The sequence below is a fragment of the Phalangium opilio genome, unplaced genomic scaffold (assembly GCF_054372755.1).
Source record: "Phalangium opilio isolate 3A_F unplaced genomic scaffold, DU_Popi_V2 ptg000088l_1, whole genome shotgun sequence".
NCBI classification, from domain to species: domain Eukaryota; kingdom Metazoa; phylum Arthropoda; class Arachnida; order Opiliones; family Phalangiidae; genus Phalangium; species Phalangium opilio.
Genome location: NW_028324193.1, coordinates 887,330 through 893,799, shown reverse-complemented (window position 1 = coordinate 893,799; position 6,470 = coordinate 887,330).

The window sequence follows — 6,470 nt, the reverse complement described above, 5'->3', positions numbered from 1 at the left end:
TTTTCATAATTTTCCGACAACATGGTGAAATATACTGTACCTAGCATTCACGGCGGCCATTTTCCAATATGGCGACCAAAATATTGAACACAGAGCTGTAAAATTTTGCTATGATGTTCATGTGGTTCCAATCATAATGCAAACCAATTTTCATAATTTTTGAAGAAGAACGTGAAATACATTGTAGCTGTAATTCACGGCGGCCATTTTCCAAGATGGCGGCAAAAGCTCGCGCTCTACAGCAGGGGACTTTTAGTATATTTTTTGTTGGGTCAAAAACAACACATGTACCTATTTTCATCTTTATGTTCAAATGTTCTAGGTCAAACCCAAAAAGTCCTGGGCTATTATTCAAATTTTGATCTTCAAGATACAGAAGAAGAAATAAATTTAGAAACTGAAGATTTAATAAAAACTGGTTCCACCCTTTTGTGTATTGTGGGAGGAAATACTGCAGATGTAATGACTAAATTACTAGCATTTATTACTTGGTCAATGAATAGAAGAGTTCAATAAAATATAGTTTACATCGCTTCCGAGTTCGCGTCAGACTGCCTCGAGGCTTACTTTACAATTTAGATTTCTTTTATACCGTTTCGTTATCAGTGGAATAGGCCCCAAGGTTTTTAGTTTTGCCGCTCTTTAGAGCTGAAAAACTATTGTTCCGCCCTCTGTTGGCTGGACGGTAGGTCGGCAGGTCGGCTGGCTGGATTTTGGTGTGACCTGATGAGATTCGTCATAAATAAACTTTTGAAATTTCGAATTTCCCGCGAATTTTCGACTCCAAATTCACCCATAGTTCACGTTACACCTCATAGGTGGCGTAATGTATTTTATTTCAATTGAAATTATTTTTCTGTCGGCGCGGGGCCTCGAACCTGCGATGTGCCGATCCATACTAGACGCCAGTGAAGACGCCGAACTCTCTACCAATCGACCCACGCTCGCTTGGTACAAAACCCGAGTTAAGTTAGACAGTAGAGTAGAGAGAGGTAGAACTATGTGGATCCCCACCTACCCTCCCCTTAACGAAGCGCGCCAACCAGCTGCAGCTGGATTTTGTAAGTGGGAGAGGAGAGAGAGTAGAGAGAATGACTGCCTAGCGCCCGCCAATAATTTTAGCAATGTGATTTAAATCAATGAAACATACTCATTTAAAGTTAAATAATTATAAGTAGCTAATATGATTATTATATTTAAAAAAAATTATTTTATTTAAGAAATAAATTTAACGATAGTTGTTGAGAGATTCAATAGAGGGCAACATGAGATGTCATAAATACTAGTTTGTTTTTTGTTGTCTCTCTGACTCTGACTCCTATATTGCAAGGTCCAAGGCTTAACGGATGATCGATGATTAGATAGTTTAATCAGGTGTTTAAATGTAACTTAATCCCGGCGATACCATTAATGACAAACGCAATCAACATACTCATGGTTAAATTAAAGTTAATTAAATTGAATTGCTCAAAGATCTTTATTTAATTATAAGTAAGTGCTGTAAACATTTACGCTTTCGGCCTAAAAGGTCAGGGAAAATCTCAGAATAAGGTCAGGGAAAATCTCAGAAAAAGGTCAGGGAAAATCTCAGAAAAAGGTCAGGGAAAACCTGGAAAAGTCAGGGAATTTGGTTTTGAATATTCCGTGGCAACCCTGTAAATGCATTATGGTCAACACCTTGGAAAATCATACATGTTATGTTAATGCTTCTAATGGAATATTGAATGCCACCACTATAATTTTTTAACAGGATTACAAAGTACTGGTCTATTTGATGCGATCATTAAAAATATTAACAGTAAATTCATACCCCTTTTTCATGGACAAATAAGGTAGAGAGGGCCAAGAATGGGGGAAACTACGAGTCTCGAGATAGGGTATTTTTGACACTCATGAAACTAAAACTTGGCATTTGATTTCATTCACCGCTCTATCAGCTCTGTTTGGAATAAGTAAAGTTCAGACCTCAAATCATTTTAAATTAACTCTTACGCAGTTCCCAAGCTTGTTAAAACCCGTGAAAAAAATGCAAATAAATAATGAACCCAAGACTCCTGAAATTTTGTAAAACAATTTTATTTAATGAATTTGTAAGATTCTATCACATTTTAAGGAACTTAAAAATATCACTTCAGCCTTATTTGCGCCATTACATTCCGTCCTTTTTATTCCATTTCAAATAATTTGGAATGTAGTAATTAAAGTAAGCAAAAAAACCTTTTAAAATAAGTAATTTAAAATCTTGGTAAAAGATTAATAATAAATTTTTGGTCTTTAGGCAAATCTATTATTACAAAACAGTCATCTTCCAGTTTACAATAAATTCCAAAATGACAACTTTGAAGTCCTAAAAGGGCCAAACTAAGTTGCACTTGCCCATAATACATTTGTTAGGGTTTCAAAGAAAATGTTCCGCCCTTCTTGATTACGTAAGGAGTTTTCTTGAGGACTGTTTCTAAGTTTCCTTTTTCACCAATGACTGGACACTTCATTTCGACCAAATTATCGTTGACTATTCCGTCAGGGGAACACCCCAAGAATGGATAAGAATAGTTGACTTCAAAACCAATCTTCTTTACTTTTAAATTAGACTTTTTTTAAAGCAACAAGAGTTTTTTTCGTTTATAATTCCATACTGTGTGAATCAATTTCCCTTAAACTTTGACTGAAGAGCTTTTCGAATTTTTTCAGTAGGATCTTTTGGAAAATATGTGTAATACTCGTAGCAATTTTGACAAGAGAGTGAGAGCAACAGGTGCTAAACAAAACGAAAACAGTATTAGTATATTACCAATTTTTATACTCATGTTATGACCAAGGCTTAAGAGTTTACATAACTAATTTGGTTAATATTAGGGTGATTAGGTTTTCAACACTTACCATTTTTGAAAATATTCTCTTCTGAAAATTGTGGTTCATCCATTGCAAGAAATTTCGAGTACTAATTTTCATTTAGCACTGAATTATCAGTTTAAACGTCACATACACTGCCGCAGGTCTCAGGCCTCTTATTCTTTTCCCCTAGATCAAGCTTCGCGTTTTCTCCGCACGGTGGCACCAGAGGTGGCCCATCTACCAGTCAAAGTTCTTTCACTCCGATTTAAAACGTCGAGATTTTAAATTCTAAATATCAGTATTTTTTCGTCTTTTGTCTCGAAATATTTCTTTCGTGTGTTGTCAGCACGCTTAAAACTAGGTTATAGATTACCGCAAAATCACTCCAGTATGGGAACCAGGGTCGTGCTGAGAACCAAAGCTAGAACAAATTTTATATTGAATAAGCTGCCGTCGAACATAGGGAGTTGCCAATCCTGTAAGCCTGAGAAAAATTTCCTCACTAAGTTTTTACTTTCGCGCGTTTTAGAGGTTTGGAAAAGTATTGGTCCGACCCTAGCTGGCAGGCTGGGCCTCCCTTCAACCCCATTTTTAGTTCTTAAATTGTTTTATACTAAATTAAAATATATAAAATTGTTTTTAAATTAACTTTTTTGGCACAAATATTATGAGATTTTTGTAAGTTTTTTCGGTTCCAGCTTCTCTAATTAATTAACGCTTAGTACGTCATAAACAAAAAGGAATGAGGTTGTTTTTTGCGGTAATATCTATCGGGCCTCCGTTCTATTCAGTACGATTTTCTCTGTTCTTTATCTCCACCATTCGTTTCCGTGTCCCGTCTAGCGTTGTTCTTTAGGGTTATGCAAATTACTTCATTTCTAATGCGTCAAGTTTCAAGAGAACATGACTCGGGGCTAATTCTAAGCGCTTGTTGCATATTGCTATTAGCGTGCAATCAATGAATAATTTTAGTACCCAAACGCATCAATTATCCCACAAATATTAGGTTTGCAACAAAAATATCAAGAAAATTGTTCCAGTTCATAGGACAGAAGATGATTATTTACTTGTTTCATAATCTATAACCCAAAATCAAGCTAGATTATTTTTATTCATAATTGGAATGATATTTGATATTTAAAAGAAAAAAATAACCGTAAAGTATATATGCCGGGGTCACCTTACAATAAATTTAGCTAGCCAAGGCAAAACGTTAATATGGCCGGGGCTCTCTTGTTTATATGTATACAACACTACCCCCTTTTTAATTTTAAAGTAACAATCTAGAGACAGGCTTCTAAACGAGATCCGATCTTCTTGGTTGCTGGGCGACTTTCTGCTGAGTGAAATTGGAATTGCTAATTGTTGTAGATTTAGAGATGTGAGTCGGTAATTTACCGTCCGTAAATTACCGGTAATTTACCAAATACCGCGTAAATTACCGTTTTATATCTTACCGTAATTTTACAATGGTAATTTACCGGTAAATTACCAAACATTTTTAGTACGCATTATATGTTCATTTTACACTTAAATGATCAATCATTTCTATGTTTACTTCCAAAATGACTCACCAGGCGAAATATTCGCCAGTCAGTACTTACAAAGTTGCGCCAGAAATTAGTCTTTTAATAAATCTTTAATTTGAAATCAGATTAGAAAGGCCACGGCTGCCGTCTTGGTAGCAAAGGCCGCAAATACGTGTAAAGGAGTCAGATAGTGCTCACAATTAAACTTTGTATTAAGTAATGCATTGTAAGCACGGTAAAATATAAATTACCAAAAATTGCCGACTGAACGGTAATTTTTGTTTTCCCAAAATTTCAATCGGTAATTTACCCGGTAAATTACCGTTTTTAAAAAATACGGTAATTTCACATCTCTATGTAGATTGCTGTGGTAGAGCTGCTCCAAGATTGTCTGTGATAGGAGGGACTTCATTAGGTACTTCGGTTACAGAATGGTCGACTTCGGAATTGGCATGAGCATGGTTTTCATGTTCTTCGTTGACATCGTGGTTAGCTGTGGGTCTCATCTGCATAGGTGCTAGGCGTCTGTGTTTTCGTATTACGGCTGGTACGTCCACCGTGGTAGTTTCAGGAACTGATGGGTAAACCAATTCATTGGATTGTGGATTGAGTGTTGGGTCTGGTCTGGATACGAATCTCGATCGAAGCTGATTGTCGTGTTTTCTCATGATGCGATCAGCAACCTGTACTTCGTACATGTTATTCCCAATGCATCTGGTTACGTGGCCAGGAACCCATTTAGGTCGTCTACTGAAATTGCGAACGTGGACAGGTTTGTTGACTGCATGATGTTGTTCATGGCTCACGGCTTCTGGGATACTGTTGTTTCCGATTATTCGATTTAGGATGACATAAAATAATTTCAGTCGTGATGCTATAACCCAGGTGCAATTCTGCTGGTGACTTTCCATTAGATAATAGAGTTCTTCGATACCGCATTAATATTTTGCTGATTCGTTCCTCGAGAGTGCCTACTCTAAATACGTCCAAACCCATTTCAATTATTTCAGTTTCTGAACTTGTTCTTCCCTATAGCTTCTTCAAGGAACCCTTGACGATGCGGACAGTTCGTTCGGCTTGGCCATTAGATTGAGGGTGATATGGTGCTATCTTCAGATGATTAATTCCGTAGCTTTTGATGAACTGGTGAAGCATGTAGCGTTATCCGACACAAGAGTATTCATTAGTCCAAATCTTGCGATCATTGGTCTTAAGCTTCTTATGACAGTTTCTGTTGATGTGGAATTAACAACTTCACATTCCATTCACTTGGATTGAGTATCTACGACTATGAAAAGCATTTTATTTTCCACAGGTCCCGCAAAGTCCATATGAACTCTCTGCCAAGGACGATCAGGAACTGGCCATGAAATGAATGTCTTGATCGGATCGGACGCTACAGCTTGACATGTTGAACATTCTCTCACGATGTTTTCAATGTCCTTGTCTAGTTTAGGCCACCAAAATGTTGATCGTGTGACAGCCTTCATTTTCACCATTCCTTGATGAGTGTCGTGAAGATTTTGAAGCATGGACTTGCGTAGATTTCCTGGAATGATGATTCTTCTTCCCATCAAGAGTAGATTGCCAACTGTTGTTAGTTCCAAACGTCGTTTGTAGTATGGTTCGAATTCCCCAGTTGTATGTGATGATTTCCATCCATTTCTTAGCTGTTGTAGGACTATCGTTAAGGTGTAGTCATTCTTCATTTCGTCTTCAATTTTCTTTAAAGTGATTGGTTCGGAATCTAGTTGCTGAATGAGTAAGACTGACTCTACTGGAAGTGGAGGTTCTGCTTGTGCGCATCAGCATTGGCATGAAGAAGTCCTTTCTTGTATTCGATAGTGTATCGATACGCTGATAGAGTGAAGGCCCATCTCTGAAGCCTTGCTGCAGCCATTTGAGGTATAGGCTTCTTCTCCGATAGCAGATAGATAAGAGGCTGATGATCTGTCACCAACGTGAATCTTCGTCCAAGCAAGTAGTCCCGGAACTTCGTTACCCCGAGAACAAGAGACAAAGCTTCGCGCTCAAGTTGAGAGTAATTCGTGTCAGCAGGTGCCAAAGTTCGGGAAGCAAATGCAATAGGATACTCGTTGTTTTCGA